This window comes from Parasteatoda tepidariorum, chromosome 6, assembly GCF_982258835.1.
Source record: "Parasteatoda tepidariorum strain Cologne lab strain chromosome 6, Ptep-v5.0, whole genome shotgun sequence".
Classification (NCBI taxonomy): Eukaryota; Metazoa; Arthropoda; class Arachnida; order Araneae; family Theridiidae; genus Parasteatoda; species Parasteatoda tepidariorum.
The window spans coordinates 28,190,091-28,215,320 of NC_141760.1; the positions used below are offsets into that span (position 1 = coordinate 28,190,091).

Genomic DNA, 25,230 nt, shown 5'->3' on the forward strand with positions numbered 1-25,230 from the left:
GTATCATATTTTCAGAACTCTCACAACATAGCTCTGACTATAAAATAGTAATAAAACAGAATATATGTTTGAGAGTACGTTTGTTCTTCATGCTGCAGTAACATTCAAAATGTTAGTTGCTTATAAATAATCTATTTCAAATTTGATATTAGCATTTATTCAGGCAACGTAATTGAAGACATAACAATTTACTTTACCACAAGATTTAATTTAGCATAAATTTAGAAACATAAAGATTTTAATATTTGACTACTTCACCCGTGTTCGTATAGTGTTTGGTACATTTACTTTTTTACGATTGAACTGTGAAGATACACATGCTAATGAAATTTTAGCAATCGGTACGTGCATTTGCAATCGGCGCTGCATTTCATCATAATTAAAGATGTTTTTATGAATAATACTGAATACTTTGATTTTAAAAAAATTACTGAGTTTTACGAAAGTAAATTTTATTTTATTTTTAATAAATGAATGAAAAATAAATATGATTTTTCGTACATTTACAAGAATTAGAAAGTATATTGTTACCTCATACCAATATATATTTTTGACAGATTGTAAAAAGGGGAGAGAGGTAGAAAAATTGCTCGAAATAAAGTTTTAACAATAAGTTTTTATTAACAAAATATGAAAGTAACATTGTTATTTAAATCATTCTAAACTTCTCAGAAAAAAAGATGGGCGCTGAAACTCATGTGATGTCTATGAGACTAAAGGTACGAGAGCTAAAATTGTACTGCATTAAACTTAAATACCATTTGATGTTATAAATGAAATCAAAATGTGTTTTAGTTTTCTCTTAAAATATTGCAGATAAAAGATTCAAGTTTCTTGCATTTGTCTCATGGTTAACTCGAGCATAATTATAAATTATCTCCTTTTTTAACGTATGCACAAGGCTAATACAGTGCTGCATGTAATGTTATACTAATGATAAATTACACGTCATATACTTGCTTATGATTACGTACCTACGTTCACGTACATAATTATGAATAATCTCTTTATTTAACCTACCCACGCGACTATACAGTGCTTTATATCACGTTATACTTATGCTTAATTATGCGTTACATACTTACTCATAATTAATTATGCGTGCGTATTAATATGGAATGCAAAAGAAACCCTTCGGTCCCAAAGCCAAGAATTTAAAACCAAAAGTGATGGTTCCTAACGTACAGTTTTCCCAACGAACAACATGGGAAGATATCCATAGTTGGCTATTTATCGAAAGATAAAATAGTCAAAAACAAAACCAACACCGCATAAATAACATAAAAATTTAAATAATTTGGTTATAACATAATCGCCTAAAAAACCATGCGAATTAATAACTGTAACTGTACCCTGTAACTAAAACTTCTTTGTGGTTAGAGAAATAAAGTAATTAAAAATAGATTTTGGTGTTTGATATAGTCACGACTGAAAAATAATGAGTTATACCCCATGCAGCAGAAAAAAGTAAAATTTACGTGAAAATAAAGTTATAATGCCATTAGGCAGTGTTTCCCAAACTTATGACTTTGGTGTACCCTTTCTAAATTTTTCGCAACGCTGTGTACCACTAATAAAAAAATTAATGTATTTTTTAAAAAATATGTTTATTTTTTCTTTTTTGGTACTAAGTTTTGTTAATAAGATTATTTGCAACAGTGAAAAGGATGATATTGTTTTTGCTGTGATAACAGTTCGTCGTAATTCGGTTCTCTTGTGGTCAGTTTTAGTCTCAGAAGCGATTCCACGTCCAATATTTTTTTTTTCCGACCTAATGTCCAGGAATGCTGAAAAAGCGACTTCACATAAATATGAAGTCGGAAAAGACAAAATATAATTCACTACCTTTTCTGTTAAGAATGGATACATATTTTGCATTTGCAACCAGAATGATGATAAAGTACACTCCTCATGTTTATTTTTCTAGAATCCGTCTGAAGACAAACCTTCATTATAAAAAAAATCACACTGGCTGTTGACACCACTAATAATTAGCTGTTAACTCTGCAAAGGATAACCAATAGAAAAATACGTAATCGTAAATTTTCATGGTTAGCTTTTTTTTTTAAATAAAATTTTTTTAATTTTTTGTTTGTGGCAAGATATTTCGCCTAAGAACGCGTACCCCCAGCGAAACTGTTCCCGTACCCCTGGGGGTACGAGTACCACACTTTGGGAAAGACTGCAAGACTACAAGCATTTTAAAGTTTCAAGCTTACGTTTATTATTGGATTGAAGTGGTAGTTTCAAATCCGTTAAATAAGCGTTAAAATTTCGTTGCTTTTTGCCATAAAAATGACCCGTTTTTACCCTTATTTAGACTATATTGAATTTTGTAGTCAATATTTCCCTTAATTGTATGAAAGTTTGTTTCTTTTTATACTATATAACAATAATAATATATTGTTAAATAAATTAATTTAGAAAGAGTTCTTTTCATTATTATCTAGTATTGATTTATTTTATTTTATTTCATTTCATTTATTTATTTTTTATTGATTCTAATATTAAGTCAAGCTCGAGTTTTATGAATGAAGCCTTAGAGAGAGAAAAATGAATGCTTCCACAACAATGGATTTGAATGATTTAAAGCCAAAAAGGTGAAAAACGCTAAAAATTGCAATAACTTTCAAACACATTAGAAATTCGAAGTAAAAAAAAAAAAAAAAAAAAGCTCGCAATGCGTTTATGATCAAAATTAATTGCTCCGCATAGTACTTTTTAAAGTAAGTTTAAAATTTAACGATTCACGAATTAATTATCGATTGTTAAATTTCTTTATTTGGTCTTTGTCCAATTATTTCTTTCTAAAAAAAAACTGTGCAATTTCATGTCTTAAGTTTACTTTAAAGAAAACAACCAGTCATAGCAACAGTATAGTTTCGTGTCTGTGAACAATAATTTTAATTTTTTTCAGGATTATATTTGTGACAACGTTCATGAACTTTGTTTTGATAAAATGTACTGCAGTGACCAGGATTCGAACCTGGGTTATTGCGGCCACAACGCAATGTACTAACCACTATACGATCACGGCTTCAGTGTGTGAGTTGTTCTCTAAGAAAATATTTAAATAATTTGTATAACTATTAAAGAGAGGAAGAAGTCGCTTTGCACGCTCTACTAATTATAAAAATTATTTTATTTTGGATAATAGAGGGCAGCACTACTGTAAAATTTTCGTAAATAAATACTTCGCCATGTAATTTGTGTCCGAATTATAGAACCATAGAAATATTATTCTTCCTTAAATCGTTTTTTCTTCTTTTTTTCTTTTTCCTTGTTTTAATTTGTATGTAATAATGTTATGTTTCTAAAGATGTTCCTGTCTACGCAATTCCAGTAACATATGGAATCGGTCTACATTTCAATTATAAGTTGAAAGTATTTTATTTACCAAATTTTTTTTATATAAGTGAATAAAAAAAAAACTTTATTGTTTGTGCTTTCAAAAGTAAACTATACTTTGAATATGATTTACCTTTTTAAATTCAACACATTTTCAAAAAGCACTTACATTTGTCTTCTCAATATTTTGACTGATGAATTTTAAATGCAAAAAATCTATGAATTTTAAATATTTATTTAATTTTATTTAAAGTACAGTTAGTAAGTTAGAGATTTTATTTTAAATGGAAGATCTTAAAAGAAAATAAATAAAAATAATGAAAGTACAATCAGTCAATAAAGGGATAACAGTGTTTCATAACTTATTCGCAACTGAGCCGAGAGAACTATGGTAATGTTATCGAGTAGTTGCTCTCTTATTATCACCGGAGACGGGTATTTAGAAATGTATAGTACTTTTAAGAAACTACTTCCTTATTGTTTTTCAATAGTAATCAAAAAAAGTATGTTTAAACAAAAATTATGTTAAAAAAAAAGCAACATTTGCGAACATTTCTAACATTTAAATTAATTCGGTAATTCAAGTACACTTCCCTACATTAATGGAAGAGGCACTTTCACGTTTTGACGTTTTTTTTTTTTTTATTTCGCAACAAATACTAGAAATGATATTTTGTGACTTTAAAGTTATTTAGTTCAAGCAATTTTTCATACTTTGTTATAAGGTTAAGAGCTTTTAGTGATTTTAGGGGCTGACGATAAATTACTAAAGGGAACATACATCATGATACACCCTATGCCAAAAACTCAGGCAATAAGTTTGTAACTTCCGTCAACTACTTTAATTGTTATTTGCAACAACTGCATATAGTTCAGTAATTCTGGCTTAAATATTCATAGAGTAATGGATATTTTTATTAAAAAAAAACTTTTTTTTTCTTTTTATTGCTATAGCTTTAAAAATATTCAGTAAAATAAAAAAAAATTTTGGAGCGTTTTAAAATTAAATACAAATTCTATTTTGTTAAAATTTGATAAAGACTCACTTGAAACTATGCAATATTTGAATATTTAAAGTAATTCCTTTGCACTGCGCATACTCGAGAATTTTTTAAATTTTTTAGATGCACAGTATAAAAGAACCACTATATGTACTCATATCTTGCGTAGATTTAAGCGAAATTTTTTCAAATTTCAAAGCAAAATATTTGTACTTAATTTTAAATTTCCCCATAAATTTTATTTAAAAAAAATTAAGACAAAAAAATTAGTTTTTCATAAAAATGTCCTTATCTCGATAAATATTTAAGCTAGGCTTACAAAATTTTAAAATCGCATGAACTAAACAACTCTACAATTACAAAATAATTTTCTAAGTTTTTCTTCAGAAATTTATAAATTTGTCAAAAACTAAAAATATCTCTTCCATTACTGTATATTGATAGTGCCCTTTAGTATCTTAACGTTTTGAGATTACTTTAAAAAGTAGTATTGGCGTGACAAATTTCAAGCCTGCGTCTTTGTTATCTCAATGCAAAGCATAAACCACAATAATCATAGCTTGATATCATTGCCAATAAGAAATCTGAATAGAAATTTTTATTTTACAATTTCATTTGACTTATTTACAATTTTTTATCAAACCTTTAAACATAGATGGCAGCACTACATTAATTATTTAATTTTAAAATTGTGATTTCTATTTTATAAAATGGTCTTTTTGAAGTACTGATTTTAATATTAAAAATTACTGTTTTTCATGTTCACAAACAACAATACACTTAAAATTGTATCATCAGATTCTACCATATTTAATCATTATAATATTTTTTTTAAAAATTAATAGTATTTAAGGAAGTTATTATAATTAATAGTATTAAGGTGTCGAATTCTAAATTCTATAATATTTAATATAATTAACTTTATTATAGCTGCTTCATGCATTCCTAACCGCATAAATTTCATAATTCTTGCTTAAATATTTATAGAGATATGGACTTTTTTTATAAAAAAAAAAAATTGTTTTTTTTTATTTTTTTATTTTTTGTTGTCTAACGTTGTTTAGCTATAGCTTTAAAAATATTCATTAAAATTAAGCAGAATTTCTGGAGCAATTTAAAATTAAATACAAAATCTTTTTTTCAAAATTTGAGAAAGGTTCGCTTAAAACTATGCAATATATGAATATTTAAAGTAATTCCTTTGTACTCTACGCATGCTTGAAAATTTTTAATTTTTTTCATAATTTTGTAGCAAATCTTATTTGGCAATTAATTAAAAAAAAGTCTTATTTGAATATCTTAGAGAATGTAAAAAGTTTCAAGCAAATACCTGTGTAATTTTTGTACTTTTTAAAATAAAGCACAAAATGATTAGGGGTTTTCCACAAATCTTATTTTGTTGCACTGTGTCCACGTCAAGTTGTAGGTCAAGTTGTAAGGTACTGTCATTTGCTATTCTGCGAAACAAAATTTGTGTAAAACCCCTTAGTTCCTTGACCTTCAATTTGAAAAAAAACAAAAACTACATAGAAAATTACTCGAAACAATTTACTTTTTTAAGATATTCAAATAATAATTTTTCATTACTTTCCAAATACGGTTCTCTACAAAATTATGGGGAAAAACACTTTTAGTACCCAGATCTTGATTAGTTTTAAGAGAACTTTTTCAAATTTTAAAACATAATTTTTGGATTCAATTTTAAATTGATCCATAAATTTTTTTTTAGAACAGACAAAAAAAATTAGTTTTCTTAAATTTTTGCATATCTGGATAAATATTTATGCTAGGCTTACAAAATTTAAAAAATCACATGAACTAAACAATTATATATTAAACCTCTGAGCTTTCTTCAAAAATTTTAAAAATTTTCAAAAACTGAAAATACCTCTTCCATTACTGTAGGGCAGAGTATATTGGTGCAGCATTTTAATATCTTAATGTTTTGATATTACTTTAAAAAGCATTATTGCCGTGACGGGATTCAAGCTTGCGTCATTGTTACCTCAATGTAATGTATAAATCACAATGATCACGGTTTGATTTCATTGCTAATAAGAAATACGACTAAAATTTTTTAAAAAAATACGGTGTTAGTGACAAAATTTCTCAAAACAAACTTTAAATATATATGGCATCACTACATTTATTCTTTTATTTAAAAGTCCCATTCTACAAAATGGACTTTTTGAAGAACTAATTTAATTTTAAAAATTATTGTTTTTCATGTTCAATTTTAAAAAAGTTTCAACAATTCACTTAAAATTGTATCATAAGATTCAACCATATTTAATCATTGTAATATTTTTTTTAAAAATTAATAGTGTTTAAGGAAGTGTCAAATTATAAATTCTATAATATTTAGAAAAATTAACTTTATTATTGTTGCTTTATGAATTTCAAATTTATTTGCTTATATATTTTTACTTGAAAACATACTGCATTGTACTTTCAAATTGATCAAAAGATGAAAGATGTTAATATTTCAAGATTTTAAATAATCCATAATGAAACAAAAGTGGAAATATAGAATTTAAAAAAAAAAATTTATGTAAAGACAAACTTCGAACTGTTGACGGTAAGAATCTAGAGCCTAAAACCCACATAAGACTTGCAAAATAGTTAATAGACTATATACTTTTAAAATAGTTAATAAACGGCATATATCGAATATTGCCTCTTCATTGTAGTGGTTAAACGAGAGACTTCCTATATGACTCATAAAACTCTGTCTTTGATCATTCACAATTTAACACTAGCCAATGAGTCCCGGGCTGAAATGGAAGCCTCCCGGATTTTACAACATGAATACCTCTTCCTACACGGAAGTACAATGGAATTCCAAAGTGTTTCATTCCATTGTATGTGGACAATATTGTATTTACTCAAATACTGTCAAAGCTATTCTATGTATCATATTTCAAATCAATTATATGAAAAAAATGGTGTTATACTTGTGGTTTATATTAATGTTATATTTGTGTTATATATATGTGTTATATATATTGTGTTATATATACATGTGTTATATATTTGCGTTATATATATGTGGTTCATATTTGTGCTTAGAAAAAAATAAAAAGTATGAAACTAAATCTAGTGTCTTTCATGTCATTACTATAAAATTTTACATTTAAATATTGTTAGGCAGAAAATATTGTAACATTTTTATTTCTATTCGACGAAAAATTTTTTTCAGAAAATATTTTTATTTTCGTAAGCATGTTTCAAACTTTTTAACAAAATTTTCTATCTTTTAAGAAAATATTTATGTTTTTACAAAAAATTTTCTCTTTTAAGGAAATATTTCTGCTTTTTGTTAAAAATAGCAAATTTCATTTTTGAAATTTTACTAGTTAAATTTTGTATAACTTTAAATTACTAGTTGAATATTAACATTTCGAGGATTTTTGAAAACTTTTGATGATTTTAATATGCGTATATAGTTAAAATTGTTACTGTTTGTGATATAAAATTGCTATTTGACAGAAAGATCATTTATTTATTTTGTTCTAAGTAATAACAGAGAACAATGGAAAAAATCGATATTAACTTTAAAACCCTAGCAATTTAAAAAAAATAATCTTTTTCTGTAGAATACTTTAACTTTTTTTATAATAGTTTATTGAGTTAATGTAGAGTGATATTCAATCAGCGTTCATTTTACTTTGTAGATATGTGACATAATGGAAAAATATTCACGCATAAAAAAAATCTGGTTCAACATTTGAAAATTCACTCTAATGAAAAAAGACTTTAAATGTCGTTTATGTGATAAGGCGTTTAATCGAAAGTGTAACTTGAATAGACTTTTAAAAACTCATGCAAAGTCGAGAAACTTTCGAATGTGAAGAATGTAAAAAGACCTTTTTTCGAAATGATAATTTAAAGAGACACTTACTGACTCATTTAGTTTCGCACAAGTTTAATTTGTGTAGTGAATCTTTTAAGTTAAAATCTGATTTACTCAATCATATCCGATCCATTCGCGCACCGTCTTGTTCAAGAAAAAAGGAAGATAGATCATTCCACAAATAACAATAAAAAGATGAAAAAGAATTGTGAAAATGCATTAGAAGTGTTCAAGAAAGGGACTCTTATTCCAAGTGAGGTAGCATCATGATATTTACTTATATTCCTTGATGAAACGCATCCGAACAAATATTTTAAAACTTAATAACAACAAAATAAAAACAAAATATTTTAAAGCTTAAGTTATCTTATTTGCAAAAATCATTTTTAGCAGCAGTTAATAAAGCATCTAATTTAATTTCTTTTAAAAAAGCTTCACACAAAAAGTCTTTAAGCGGTTGTCTAAACAGCCTTCGTTCATTTTGTTCATTATTAAAATCCTGAGCAATATTCTCCACACGTAAGTCCAAGCAAGATTCATTGAAATCATGAACACTGCACACAATCTAGTCAAGAAAGTCACCAGACCTGTCTACTGGCTTCAGAACTTTCTTCAGTCCAATATGTTTATACAACACAATTTGCAGGCAATCTTTCATAACAGGATTCGCTTAGTTGATGTCTGAATTCTTTGCAACCACTGGACACTGTTGATGGGTGGTTTCTTGAAAAATGCTCAAAAAGTCCACGGACCTGTATTTTAAACTTATATACCTGAATGTCACACTATCTCGACACTTCTGTAGTTCTCTCCATTGTTTGAAACTGATTTCCGTCTCGTGCTTGTATACGCGGCCACTTCTGCAGGTATATTCGTCCACTAGTAGATACTTTCTCTCGTCATTCATCAGCACATAAAATTTTTCACGGGGATTAGCTGGAGGGATCTCTTCCAAAGCCATGTTGATGTCTGCAATGCCGAGGATACAAGTCGGTGGACCATGACAGAAGCAAGCATTATACTGTTCAGGCTGTAGAGTTATACCATATCCTGAAGGATAGTATGAGTCTCCATATCAGTTAAACCCTCGTATTTGAATGGCTGATTTCTTGTTATACGTGCTGGCCAAAACGAATAAGTCCTCAGCAATTGGATAGTAATATTCTGGAAAGTTTACCTCCTGGAACAAACCTTTCCTCTTTAGTTCATCCTAATAAAATAAAAAGAAACATTTTTGAGTCACTAAGAACAACAATAAAATAAGTAACAACTATTAACGGAATATAATTATGTTTTAAACTTAACTTAATTACACCTTTCGATTAAAATAATATTAAAGAATTTTTGAAGTTAACTAAGTTTTGTCACATGCTCTTCTTAGCAACGAATAAGTGCTGGAAGTTACAATAAAACAATTCTATTAACAATAAATTTAAAAGCATAGTAAATAACAAAGAAATCAATAGTACTTACTTCAGTTTCAGCATGTTTTCTTTTTAAGCATCTGTCCATAACGACCTGGTGAGTCAAAAAACTTTCAAAACTTAATCGAGACACAACAGAAGAACAAGTGAAATACTAATATAAGAGGGGGAATTAAGTCACTCTATCCTTCTAGTTGCCAAACCATGAACTCTAACGACCAATCAGAAAAATATTAAACTGTCACACGCTTAACTATATACCAGCGCAAGTGAAAGGAACTGAATTCAACGCACACATCATAGACCAAGATCTAGTTTGTTATATCTTATCAGAATGACTCGCTCGGTAATCAGTAGTTGTGTTATCACACAAAACACGTCAAATCTTAGCACGTGTGTGTTCAGTACCGTTGCCATCCTGAGAAAGTTATAATAGCATTAAGAGGGGCAGAAATAATTATTTAATAACTGTCAAGGAGCGACGGAAAATATATCGATGAAATTGTAGGATGATATCGATATCAAATCCTTTTCATTTATACACGTGTTCAGAAAGCAAAAGTTCAACTTATTTACTCATATCTTAGCAAGCATTCGTAGGTCAGGAGTTATGATATCCAACTACTGACCCACGAAGGCTTTTTGATTGGCGTGAGTTCGATCTTCAGCATTAATTATATTTAATAAATAATATTAAAGCAGATTTAAATATTAAAATAGATTTAAAGTTATTTTATTTCTAACATTCCCACATAGATGGCTCCACAACAGTAAAAGCATGATATCATTTAATTATTATGTAATAAAAGATAACGCCATTACTTCATAATATACAATTTCTTCCCCAAATAACAAAGTTCATACGTATTGTCATCCTTAAAAACCAATATTAAAAATAATAAGTGTTGCCACCCTTAAAAAAGTAATAAATGAAAATAATATTTAACAAACCTAACTAAATTAAAAACAGAAACCGAAACTAACACTGCAAGCGGGCAGAAATAAGCATGAGAGCAGAAATTAGCAACTTCCGGTTTATAGGTGGCAGAAATAAACAACTTCCGGTTTATAGATGGACAGAAATAAGCAACTTCCAGTATAAAGGTGGGCAGAAATAAGCACCTTCCTGTTAGGGCAGAAATAAGCAACTTCCGGTTAGGGCAGAAATAAGCTCCGGTTGACTTTGTGTGATGACGTCACTTTCGTAGCACGAACCGCGCAGTATACTACTCCCACGTTCTATAGTAAGTATGAAGCACTATGTTGTACTTTATAATATGACTAATTGATCAAGCGTGGATAAGCCCAAACGTATTCGTTAAAGGTAATATACTTTGGAATTTACTCGTATTTGCAAAATAAAGTAAGTTATTTGCATTATTATGGTATTAAATGATAAAATGAATATGTTTATTGCTGCCAAAATTCCTATTATATGTTTCTTAAATTTAAAATAATCCATTTCAAATTTTAAAATAATTTAATCTATAATTGATAATGTAATGTAAACATGTAGTTATTAATTTTTCTAACAGAAAATAATGTTAATTCAAGTATTTTTTGTTTTCAAGATGCTAAGAAATAAGTAATTTTATACTTTAATATAATTAAATTAGTTTAGTTGACAAATTTATAAGTTTAAAAATACGACAAGTTTATTAATGTATTTAAAAATATGATTGAATGAACACCATAGATATCCTGTTATATATCAGTATTTTAATTAAATAATAATTTTTTTATATAAAAATAAAAATAAAATCAATATAATTTATATTTCTTAAATATCTATATTAATACGTGTTGAAAATCATGCAAAATAGCGGCTAACTAAATATTTGGAGTAACCAAAGTTATCTGTCCAGTTTTCAACTAAAAACCAATCATTACTAATATCAAATGAATTTTTCCCTCATTAGTGTGATTGCGTAATAGAATAATTAAATCATAGATTAATTAATTATGTTACAAATTACGCATTAGATAAATAAATTCGTAATTTAACTAATTATGTAACAGTTTCCTTTATTAAAAGCAGATGACATTATACTATACGAATTCTCACATGAATAACGAATTCTCGCGTCTACTATTTATGTTAGAATTTTTCAAAATGATGAAGCATTTAACAAAACCAAGCTCCCTAATTGTCGTCGGACGAAGCCTAGGAGGTTTTCCTCTTCATATAACGTGGGCACTCGCAAAGTCCTCTTCGAAGACATGTATTGTCTCAAGATCTAGGAGTTCCGTTCTTCGGGGTTCAAAAGTGACAAGACTACGTTGATAGCCGTACATCCGAACGACGGTGATAAATTAAATCTACAATTGATAAATATCTAATCTTATAAACTAATATTCATTGATTTAAAATTAATATACCTTTAATTCTAATAATTTTAATATTCACAGTAGACATACTTAATAAATACAATTTTTCTTTTAATATTAATTCAATTTATTGAATATTAATAAATTCATTTTGATTAGGATAATAATAATTATAGTTATTTATATCAACTATATTTACGTTAAGAAATAACTAAAATGAAGAGTTATTAATATATTCTTTTTCTAACATTTAAGTATAAATGGCGCCATTAGAGTAAAAGCATGTGCGTGATATCATTTATTTATTATGTAATAAAAGATGTCATTACTTCATTATACTTCATAATATACGAATTCACCCCAAAATAACAAAGTTTATAAGTACTGCCATCCTTAAAAACTAATATTAAAAATCATAAGTGTTGCCACGCTCAAAAAACTAATAAATTAAACAATAAACAGAAACCGGAACTAAAATCGACAACTATATACGGGCAGAAACAAGCATACGGGCAGAAAAAAGCAACTTCCGGTTTGAAAGCAGGCAGAACAGAGCAACTTCCGGTTTACGGGTGTGCAGAAATAAGCAACTTCCGGTTTACGGGTGGGCAGAAATAAGCAACTTCCGGTTTACGACATATTTCCGCTTTCCACCCGGGCAGAAAAACGCACCCTTTAATTTTCCATGATGACGTCACTTCCGCCCCCTATAACGCGTGGCCTACTACTAATCATGCATAATATAATGAAGGAGCCAAGCACATTTTAACTTTTAATCAGTTTTATACCACGCGACGCCATGCAACGTTCTGCCACGATACGTTATTCTGCGCTACGCCATGCCACATCATGTCATGCCATTCTTTTGGCCTAACAAGTCTCCCCATATCATACCAACCCCTGCAGTTTGTCAATAGACGTCTTCGTGACGTCCTATATTTTCTAAATTAATTATTTTATTTTTCTCATCAACTGAGTACAGTATACGGCAACCACGATTTATTTTAAGAGATAATAAACCTTCCAATTTTCCACGCTTTTTGCTGGCGCCACCGCTTTTGCCGCTCTCATTGTATTTCTTTTGCAAGCCTTTTTTCATTTAATTCACCTTGGTTTCGAAATGTGGATGGCTTATCAAAAACCGTAATTTCATCTTTTGATAGGTTGTGGTTTCATTCACAATCCAGACGTTCGTATGATTGCACGCCAACATTATTATATCTTTATTTATCATTAATCGCATTTTTCGGCTGCTATGTCTATTAACAATATTTTCCATGCTACGCCATGCAACGTTGTGCCACGATACGTTATTCTGCGCTACGCCATGCCACATCATGTCATGCCATTCTTTTGGCCTAACAAGTCTTCCCATATCATACCAACCCCTGCAGTTTGTCAATAGACGTCTTCGTGAGGTTCTATTTTTTCTAAATTAATTATTTTATTTTTCTCATCAACTGAGAACAGTATGCGGCAACCACGATTTATTTTAAGAGATAATAAACCTTCCAATTTTCCACGCTTTTTGCTGGCGCCACCGCTTTTGCCGCTCTCATTGTATTTCTTTTGCAAGCCTTTTTTCATTTCATTCACCTTGGTTTCGAAATGTGGATAGCTTGTCAAAAACCGTAATTTCATCTTTTGATAGGTTGTGGTTTCATTCACAATCCAGAAGTTCATATGATTGTACGCCAACATTATTATATCCTTATTTATCATTAATCGCATTTTTCGGCTGCTATGTCTATTAACAATATTTTCCATGCAACGCCATGCAACGTTGTGCCACGATACGTTATTCTGCGCTACGCCATGCCACATCATGTCATGCCATTCTTTTGGCCTTACAAGTCTCCCCATATCATACCAACCCCTGCAGTTTTCTCAATAGACGTCTTCGTGACGTCCTATTTTTTCTAAATTAATTATTTTATTTTTCTCATCAACTGAGTACAGTATACGGCAACCACGATTTATTTTAAGAGATAATAAACCTTCCAATTTTCCACGCTTTTTACTGGCGCCACCGCTTTTGCCGCTCTCATTGTATTTTTTTGCAAGCCTTTTTTCATTTCATTCACCTTGGTTTCGAAATGTGGATGGCTTGTCAAAAACCGTAATTTCATCTTTTGATAGGTTGTGGTTTCATTCACAATCCAGACGTTCATATTGATTGCACGCCAACATTATTATATCTTTATTTATCATTAATCGCATTTTTCGGCTGCTATGTCTATTAACAATATTTTCAAGATATATTAATTTTATTATGCTGAACGCGTTTTTAACAAGGTAAACCATTTATTTTACTTTTGAAATCTATTAATTTAAATTTTAATTTTATAATCTTAGCAGAATCTGAATCTCAGGAATCTATGAAATTTTTTAATTTAATAGTAAATTGGTTTACTGATGCCCATTCGGGATTCGAACCCAGGACCTCCAGGATGGAAGCGTGGCAGCTTAACCACTATACTGTATGGGCAACTTTTAAGATAGATATCACTTGTTTATAAGCTTTAAAAGTTTGACGTCGTTTTCTTTAGGTTCTAAATTGTTACCGTCAACAGCTAGAAGTTTTTATTTTTATGGCAAGTTGATACTTATTCTATATTTCCACTTTTGTTTAATTATGGATTATTTAAAATCTTGGAACATTAACATCTTTTGATCGATTTGAAAGACAAAATACAATACAATACAGTATGTTTTCAAGTAAAGAAAACAAATAGATTTGAAATTCATAAAGCAGCAATTATAAAGATAATTTTCTAAATATTACAGAATTTATAATTTGACACTTCCTTAAATACTATTAATTTTTAAAAAAATATTACAATGATTTATTATGGTAGAATGTTATGCTACAACTAAGAGTGAAGTGTGGAAACGTTTTAAAAATTGAACATGAAAAACGGTTATTTTTAAAATTAGATCAGTTCTTAGAAAAGTCCATTTTGTAGAATGGAACTTTTAAATAAAAGAATAAATGTAGCGCTTCAATCTATATTTAAAGTTTTTTTTTAAGAAACTTGGCTTTAACACCGTAATTAATTTTATGAATAAATGTAGTGCTGCCATCTATATTTAGTGTTTTTTAAGAAAATAACCTTGTCTTAAGCACCGTAATTAATTTTAAAACTTTTATTCATATTTCTTTTTAGAAATGAAATCAATCCTTTTTCATTGTGGTTTATACTTTACATTCAGATAACATTGGCGCAAGCTCCAAACCCGCTACGGCAATAATGCTTTTTAAAGTAGTATAAAACCTTAGGGGCTCCATCATTTTAATTTATAATTTCTTCGAAGAGGCATTTTCAGTTTTCGAAAATTTTTAAAATTTTTTAACTTAGATGATTAATTTCTAATTGTAGAGTTGTTTAGTTCATGTGATTTGTCAAATTTTGTAAACCTAGCTTAAATACTTATCGAGATATGCACATTTTTATGAAAAACTAATTTTTATGTCTGTTTTAAACAAAATTTATGGAGCAATTTAAACTTGAATACAAAAATTTTGGCTTAAAATTTGAAAAAGGCTCTCTCAAAACTAATCAAGAACTGACTACTGAAAGTGATTCTTTTATAACTGTGCATGGTAAAATAAATAAATAAATAAAATAAGATAATATCCCCCCCCCACCCCATAATTTTGTAGAGAACTGTATTTGAAAAGTAATGAAAAATTATTATTTTAATATCTTAAAAAGGTAAAAAGTGTCGAGCAATTTTCTATGTAGTTTTTGTATTTTTCATATTAAAGCTCAAAGGGATGAGGGGTTTTATACAAATTTTGTTGTGTAGAATTGCAAATGACACTACCTTACAACCGGACAGCAACAACAAAATAAAATTTCTGAAAAACCCCTGATCAATTTGACCTTTATTTCAAAAAGTACACAAATTACATAGCTAATTGATTGAAACTTTTTACGTTTTCTATGATATTCAAATAAGACTATTTTTATTAATTGCCAAATAAGATTTACTGCAAAATTATGAAAAAAAATTTTAAAAAAACTTTCGAGCATGCGCAGTGCAATGGAATTACTTTAAATATTCATAGATTGTATAGTTTTAAGCTATCCACTCACAAATTTTTTTTAAAATTTTTTTTAATTTTGTTTTTTTAATTTTGATTGCAAATTTTATTTAATTTTAATGAATATTTTTAAAATTATAGCAAAACAACGTTAGAAAAAAAAAGTTTTTTTTTATTATAAAAATGTCCATAGCTCAATAAATATTTAAGCAAGAATTACAAAATTTTATGTGGTTAGAAATGCATGAATAAACTATTATAAAGTTAATTTTATTAAATATTATAGAATTTAGAATTCGACATTTCCTTGCTTAATTTAATAATTTGCTTAATTTTTAAAAAAAATATTACAATCATTAAATATGGTAGAATCTGATGCTACAATGTTAAGTGCATTGTTGTTTTTGAACATGAACCACAGTAATTTTTCAAATTAAAAACAGTTCTTCAAAAAGACCATTTTGTAGAATAGAAATAGCAACTTTAAAATGAAAGAATTAATGTAGTGCTGCCATCTATGTTTAAAGGTTTGACAAAAAATTGTAAATACGTCAAATGAAATTGTAAAATAAAAATTTCTATTCAGATTTCTTATTGGCAATGATATCAAGCCATCATTATTGTGGTTTATACGTTACATTGCATACTGTAATGGATGAGGCATTTTTAGATTTTGAAAATTTTTTAAATTTCTGAAGGAAAATTCAGAGGATTATTTTGTATTTGTAGAGTTGTTTAGTCCATGTGATTTTAAAATTTTTTAAGCCTAGCTTAAATATTTATCAAGATGAGGACATTTTCATGAAAAACTAATTTTTTTGTCTTATTTTTTTTCAATAAAATTTATTATGATACAAATACTTTGCTTTGAAATGTGAAAAACTTTCGTTTGAATCTCCGCAGAAATAAGCACCCTTTTACTTTCCATGATGACGTCACTTCCGCCCCCTATAACGCGTGGCCTGTTACTATGATTGAAAATTACTTCTTGGCACGAACAGATAAATATGCATGCCTATGTTAATTGAATTTTCCAATTTTCCGAATTTATTAAGGTCAACATTTAAAAAAATATGACTAGTACTTTTTGTCTACAGGTTTTTTTTTTTTCTACTCATCAAATAATTATGTAAAAAAAAATTTATTCTCTTTCTAATATGAGACATTTTCATGATTTCTGAAAAGCAAACAATTACAGAAAGACTTATTTTCCCCAAAAATGTTCGTGCATAAAACAAATTAACTAAATATAAAGGAGGCAATGTTGTGAGCACATAAAAATAATTCCAATCATTAAACTGTTTCGTGACTATAAGTGCATATGCAGACATTGTGATATTTTATTTGTTATTATACCCATTTAATAATTACTTTGGAAAAACTCATTTCATAAGAAGAATACTTTTATAAAAGGTATAACAGTTCGTTAAAAATACAAGGTATCATTTTTTGAGACATTTAAAATTGAATATAATAATATAAATAATATAGAATACAAATAGAACATAAAAATAGAATATTAAAATTGAATATTTTAAATCTATACTAGTAATACGTAAATAATGAATATAAAATATAGAATTACTAAATTAAAATAAATTTTGAGGCATTGTTTCGTGACTTTTATTTTGTGATGGGCCTTCATTCTTGGTCAATAAGCAGTGAACTCTCTTCTTTTCTAATTTCGATCGGTGAGAACACACTCCGCAGTATTTTGAAGGGTTTGATTTAAAATTTTTTCGATAGAAATGTCTCTTTTAAAAATAGGAAATAGAAACTGTAGTGCTGCCATCTATACTAAATATTTATAAGTAATTTAAACAAAGCCAAAAAATGTGTTCTTTTTCTACGATAGATCTCGTTTCTGATACCTTTTAATTGATTAAATTTAGAATCTCTTATTCTCAGAGGACGTTAGAGCACTTCAAATTATGTTATAAAAACCTACATATATTTTTAAAACAAATATTGTTATATGACAAAATATAGATTTCGAATCACGTCGGCCAAATGGTTCTTCAAAAATGAAAATTAAAAGATACAAAAATTTTGAAATCTCTCTTTTGAAATTTTGTAACTCATAAATCATTTGGCAGATTTTGTTTAAATATTGTTTTTTTGTCATTTAATTTTACATATCTAAAATGATTGAAAAAACATTACACCTTTCATATTAAATTTATTTCGAACATAACTAAATAAAACGATTGCAATTAATAAATTAGTATTTAAAGCTATTTTTTTACAAGGCCTGATTTTTCTACTAACAAGAGAATTTTATAATTGCATGAAAAAAATTTCTGTTCCCCTCAAAAATGTATCGAACTATGGTGAAATACGATAGAAGAGAAATTATCACAAAAGGGTCTCAAATTCAAACTGCTTTTCTGATTAAGTTATTGGGATCATATTTTCCAAATCATTATTTCTTGTTTTCTATAATTTTGATTGCAAAAAAAATAAATTCCAAATCTCGTAATAAAAAAAAAATATGTTTAGTCAAAAAAACTCTGCCCGATTTCGTAACCTAATCAATAATCAGAACCAAATAATTAACATATTTGAGGTCAAACTATTGGCCATAAAATTTGGTAATTAGACTACCTATCCTACTAAGCATTTTAAATATAAATGAAATTAAAGTGTATATCAAAAGGATTATTAAAAAGAGAAACTAAACATTTCGAATTTACCCTCGTTTCAGAAATATAGAATGGCATTTATTTAAAAAATTTTTATGTTGCCAAATTTCTTAAAATAAATTTCACAACACAAGGATAGAATGACACTAATTCAGCTAAATAAAATGGAAGGAAAAAAAATTTAATAATGTTTGGTTCAAAGGCGAAATTAAATTTTAACTTGACGTTGAGGATAGAGCGAGCTATATGATTTATTTATTTATCTATTTATTTATTTATTTTATTTTTTTATTTATTTTATTTATTTGTCTCTGTGCCAGAATTATCCTCTTGAATTGTCAATTATTTCGGTTGAAAGTTCAAAATACAGCGTGTCTAAGCAATTATCGACGGTCAGATTTACTATTCTTTCGAACTCAACTCATGTATTAATTTTGTTGTAGTAATATAAAAGAAAAAATTTACGTTAATGACTACCACAAAAAAGAAGTCATTTGCCTCTAGTATTGCAAGCATGTCAAAAATGTAAATTGATTTGGAATATCTGCAGTTATTTTTAAGGCTTGGAGACCCCCATCTTCTGCCCTCTCCACTCGCCATCCCACATGACTGCTGCTTCCCCCCCCCTTTAAAGTAGTTATTTTAAAAAAATGAATAAAATTTTTTTTATAAAGTATATAATTATTACATTTTTAAGAGAGATCATTTCGTTAGTATGTTAATCGTAACGAAATAAGAGATTACCTTTATGAGGGAAAAACCCAACTGTATTAGAAATTTCTTTTTTACTTAGTAATACAAAGTGTGTTACGGAATGAAAAATATTAAGTAGGAAGCTATTATTTCTTTACACTTTATAATAATAAACTTATATTGTTTAGTAAGTCAAATAGGAAAGAGTTCTTCCTATTATTATCTAGTATTTATTTATTTTACGTTATATTTATTTACTTTCGGCTGATTTTAATATCAAATCAAGCAAGAGCTTTTTGAATTAAGTCTCTCTGGGAGAAAAATAAATGCTTCTACAATAATGGATTTTAATGATTTAAAGCCAAATTGTTGAAAAAGAAGGATCAGGTTTCGAACCTGAGTTATTGCCGCCTCAACGCAATGAACTAACCACTATACTAACACTTCTTCAAGGTGCGGGTTGTTTTCTAAGAAGAAATTTAAATAATTTTTATTATTTAACTATTAAAGCAAGAAGCCACTTTGCATGCTCTAAAATTGTTTTGTTTTAGGTAATAGAGGCAGCACTACTGTATAACTTTTATCACTAAATGTTTCGCCAGGTTATTTGTGTCCAAATTTTAGAATGACAGAAATATTATTTTTCTTGAAATCATTTTTTTTCTTTTCGAATTTGTATTTTATAATTTGGTATTTCTAAAAGATATTCTAGACAACGCAATTCCAGTAACCTATGGAATCTGCCCACTTTTCAATCATAAGTCAAAATTTTTTTATTTTAAAAAATATTTTTATGAAAGTGATTAAAAAAACTTAATTCCTTTGAGTTTTTAAAAATACCTCTGCAATTTGAAAACGATATACCTTTTAAAATTCGACATATTTTCAAAAAGCACTTATATTTGTACAATTCCAATTACGCAATTCTTTATGCATGAAAGAAATATATGCGCTTCTCCTTGATCAGAAGCTCACTCTGAATTACTTTGAATTTTCAACAATAGAGGGTACACATAATACCTTTAACAGAATTGACATAGAGGGTATGATGCCACCTCCAAATGCAACCATATTTTTTGGACACTTAAGTTATTAGATTTTGAGGATCATGGTTGAGAAATTAGTATATTTAAATAAACATTATCATATCATTAAGCATATCATTCATTAACATTATCATTTTCTCAGCATTCGGCTTAGTTACCATAACAGTTTATATGTTGCGCAGAAAATTTTGAGAGGTAATTAAGCTGACAACCAAAGACGGTTATTAATGAAAGATCTCAATTTCAACGTGTACACAAATATAAACAGGGTTGCATATCGTGTCATATTCTACGTGATTATTGTCCAAGTACAATGATAGGAATAAGTTGCATACATATTTTCGACATTGAAGCAATGACTTTAGAAAAATAAGAGAATTTGTAAATAGAGAATTGTAATAGATTTGAAAAATAGAGAATTTGCTTTAATTTGCTGTCTTTCGCCTAATAAATCAAAGTAATATTATTATTAGTTTTATAATTGTTGATATTATTATCATTATTTGTTACATCTTTAACAGCAGCTTTGAATTTTTAGCCATAGAGGATATACATAGCACCTTAATCAAAATTGACATAGAGGGTTGGACATTGCTTGCAAAAGTAACCATAATTTTTTTTTTATGCTCAAGGTACTTGGATTTGAGGATCCTGGTAGAAGAATTAGAATATTTAAATAAACAGCTGTGTTAAGCATTCTTTTTGATTACCATTAAATTTATATATTGTACATGATAATTCTGAATGGTAATTAATCTGGTCGCTAAAGATGGCTATTAATGAAAAATATCAATTTTAACGTGTACACAAAGATATACAGGGCTGTGCGTCTTGTTATATTTGACGTTATTATCATTCAAGTACAATGATAGGCATAAGCTTCTTTAGTAGTATCTTTAATTTTCTACTTTGAAGCAACGGTATTTAAGAAGCAAAATAAATCGAATCATAAGAATCAATGTATTCAATGAAAAATCCTTCTTAAAATATCGTCATCAAGAATAAACAGCAGACTTCAAAATAGAATACTGTGCAAAACCAGCAATAAGAAATTAATTATCAGCATTTAAATGGATTATTTTTAATGCTGACATAGCAGCTAAATATTTTCTAATGTATTCCTTGTCTGGTATTGGCATCACATATCTATTGAAGGAATTATTATTATATTAAGTTATAATAACATAGTAAGAAATATATTAATAACTCATTTAGCATGTTTATATTAAACAAAGTCACATATTCACTCCATTAAATTGAAAACCATTTTAAAATGGCCAGCAATGTACCTAAAAGGTTCAACTTAAACAGGCTCCACAGCATTAAGTATTAATATAGTAATTAAGAATTAAAAAAAAGGAAAATTGGAATGTCAAGTTTTGGAGCTAAGTGGTGGTTAGCGTACCTGCCTACCAACAGAAAAATAAGGGTTCAAATTCCGGAGGCACATTTATGTACATCTTCCATTTTTTGGAGAAAAATAAATTAAAGAAAAGAGTAAAAAAAGAAAAGATAGAATGTGTGTATAAAAGTAATAAAAAAAATCTAAACCTCATATATTATTTCTAAGTTATAATGAATTATTACCCTCTGATAAGCTCTTATCCTTTAGTAGAAGGGATAAATATTGAGAAAAGGTATTACAATTAAAAAAAAAATTAATATGAAAAAGGGAGCTACTCGGAAAATTTGATTTATAACTATCACGGCATCCGAGAGCACAATGTACACAAAGATGAAAAAACTTTTCTCGAAAAATTTCCTCAATACCAAGGAAAGATTAAACAAATTGAAGAAAGTGCAGAAAAAAAGCTAGTGTACCAATTAAAAATAGAAAACTCACTCCTCAATAATAATCTACAAAAGTAAAATTTTAATGCAATATTTTTTTAAGCTTAATAAATTAAACAAATTTTTACAGTAATTATATATTTTAAAAAATTTCCTTCATTTTTCAGAAAATAGTGGTAGAAGAAATCAGCAATGTAAGTAATAATATTTAGTTCTAAAACTTAAAGTGGTTTAGTTCTTAAATTAAAGTGAAATTTAAGAAAATAGAGTCATTCAAGTGCTAAACAAACTTATTTTTGACAAAAATTTTTGTCCGCAAAAATTTTTTTTCAACTAATTTTTTAATTATGCAAATATTTCTATTTTCTAAAGAGCTTAAGTATAAATTGTATAAAAGGAAGATTGGGAAGACAAATTATATGACTGAATTTCAACCTGCAGGCATTTCTGTTTTTAAAATTATCAATAGAAGGGCCTTCTTTTCAAAACAACTGTATGACGTTGTACGCAAATAGGTTATTTAATTCTTTTAATTCCTTAGATTATAGTTTAGAGAACTTATAATAAATTATTAAATAATATTCTGGAAAGTATTAGCTGTGCTTCAAAGTGCATAACAAACTGTTAGAAACTAACTGGTAGTGGGTCAACTAGCTTTTGCTGCAAAACAATTTTTTTGGTATTGTAGTGAAAGATTCTATTCTATAACAGGTGCAGGAATCAGACTTTTTTCGAAATTTTATAATTATATTATCGACGTGAGGGGAATTTCCTGACTTAAATGGAATATTGGGACGATAAATTAACGAAGAACGTGCTTGAATTTGATATCAATACGGAAAACTTTTATTTTTTTTTTTTAATTTGTAATGACACGGAAAAAAAGCTAAATCATTGTTTTCTGTTTTAATTGTGTTCGCCATTAGTCTGATGATTTGTATCAGACATTATTACTTATCACAACAGAAAATTGGACGGCAAAATTGGACAACGGAGAATTAGACAATAATACAATGGGAAGGGAATATAATGATGATGATAATACTAATAAAAAAGTTCGAAGTGGTGATTATAGGAAATTTTACCGATTCAAGTAATCTATGATCAAATTTTATCTATCAACACTTCTATGATTTTTTATTTTAACTTATTCCAGTTAAAATATTCAATGAGCCCCCTAGGAATAGATTCATAAATATTTACTTTTTGGACAACAATCTAACAAATACAAAAATCTTTGACATAGCAGCTACTATTCACTATTAATCCACTTGTTAAAAGTCAAGAATTAAGATGCGATGAAACTTTTTAGTCAGAATTAACAAGTTTTTAGTGTTTAAAATTGTAATTAATTTATCATCTACTTTATTTTAACTCTAATTCATATTGGTGAGCATGATTTTTAACTAATGCAACTTTATTAAATATCAAATCAAATTAAGACATATTTGAATTTATTTTATTATCTTAAAGTGACTAACCTATCTTAATATTCGTACAGATCTCTAATTTAAAATTTATTTTTTGTGATAAAATAATAAAAAAGCAGCTGCATTTGAGTTATGGCTATTTTTTCTGCTCTAATTTAGGCCCAAATGATCAATTATAAGTGCTTTTTATTCTATTAGAATGGTTTTTGTTTTTAATGTAAAAGTTAAAGTAAGGAAAAAACAGCTTATAAACTAATTAAATTAGAGAAGTTAATGAAAATTTTATATACTTTTTTTGTATTATGCTCAGTTTCCTGCAAAGAATTGTGATATATACTTTTGAGACGATACGGATGTTTTTATAGTTTGTTTGTATCAATCTCTTAAAATGGTCTTGGAAGTTTATTAGAGTAGATTCTTTACTTTAAACGCTTTCTAATTCTAACGCAGTAGCCGTAATGCAAGAAAAATTTCAAATTTTGTAATATCTGATTGTAATAATTTCGTTTACGTAAAATTTAAAAATCACTTATATTAAAATTATTTGAAAATTATGTGCAAAGATGCACCTCTGAAACAGAAGCTCTTTGATTGCAGTAAAAAAATTACATTAAATTACATACCGGTTTAAAGGATTCGACCTATTCATCAATAGATGGTCTTATGATTTGCTGCGCTGTTTAAAAATAATGTTGCGATACTACAATATTTTTCTCTAGTATCAACATGTCAAGTTTTTTTAAACAAATTTATTACCATCTATTTCTTATGTTATTTTTATACCATTTACACAAATTTAGTGCATATAACCAAATAATAAAAGTACATTTAAGTTAAGCTTTTGCTGCAATATCAGTATACATTCAAGAAACTTTATTAAAGAAACTTATGCATGTCTTTAACAGGATTTTTACAACCTGAAAAGGATTAATATTGCTATGAAGAGGAAAAATTTGTTCATCAACAGAACAAACAACTGCTGTCAAAACACAAAATTCATTACGAAAGGATCTTCAGTTCACGAAATTGTTTATGATGTTAAGTAAGACTTGAATCCAATATAAATAAAAGCACAGTTGATTAGTTGCATTCCGAAAGCTGAAATAATATAACGAATTCTCAAAAGAATTTTTATTGCCATAAACATTATATCAAAATCCTACGAAATAATATTATCAATAATAAATATATAAATGATATTGTTCTAAGTAAATAGTATTACAGAAATAGGATGATGGTAACTAAGAAAGTAAATTTGTCTTAAAAAGCTTTTTTTTCAATACAGGAGGGATGTTCGAAATTGATCAAAAATTTAAGTTTTAGTTAGACGATATAATGGGTTTGTTTTACACATGACGTATGAAATTAATTATATTATTTTGGCAAAAATTATTAATAAAGGTTTTATTGTAAAACGAGAAAATTGTAATAGTGATTATTATTTACGTTATTTACGTTACGTTACCATATACGTTACTACTTTTACACTAACTATTAGGAAATAAACACATTCAGAGGACCTTTGAATCGAACGTCAAAGGTCATTTAAAAATCTTCGAAAAAAGACTATTTTCTTAGATTTCTGACCGTCAAAATTTACTAGTGCCAACAGTGAACCACCAAGAT

General features: G+C 27.8%; 1 protein-coding gene across 2 annotated transcripts in view; it reads right to left on the bottom strand.

Annotated features, from left to right (window-relative positions):
* LOC107453740 (uncharacterized) overlaps window positions 1-24,686 on the bottom strand; it is a 63,975-nt gene extending 39,289 nt beyond the window's left edge. For both annotated transcript variants that reach the window (XR_015434557.1, XR_015434558.1), the window contains exon 1: window positions 24,228-24,686. The gene's annotated coding sequence lies outside the window, so the exon portion shown is untranslated. The remainder of the gene's footprint in view (window positions 1-24,227) is intronic.
* Between the last annotated feature and the right edge of the window lie 544 nt (window positions 24,687-25,230).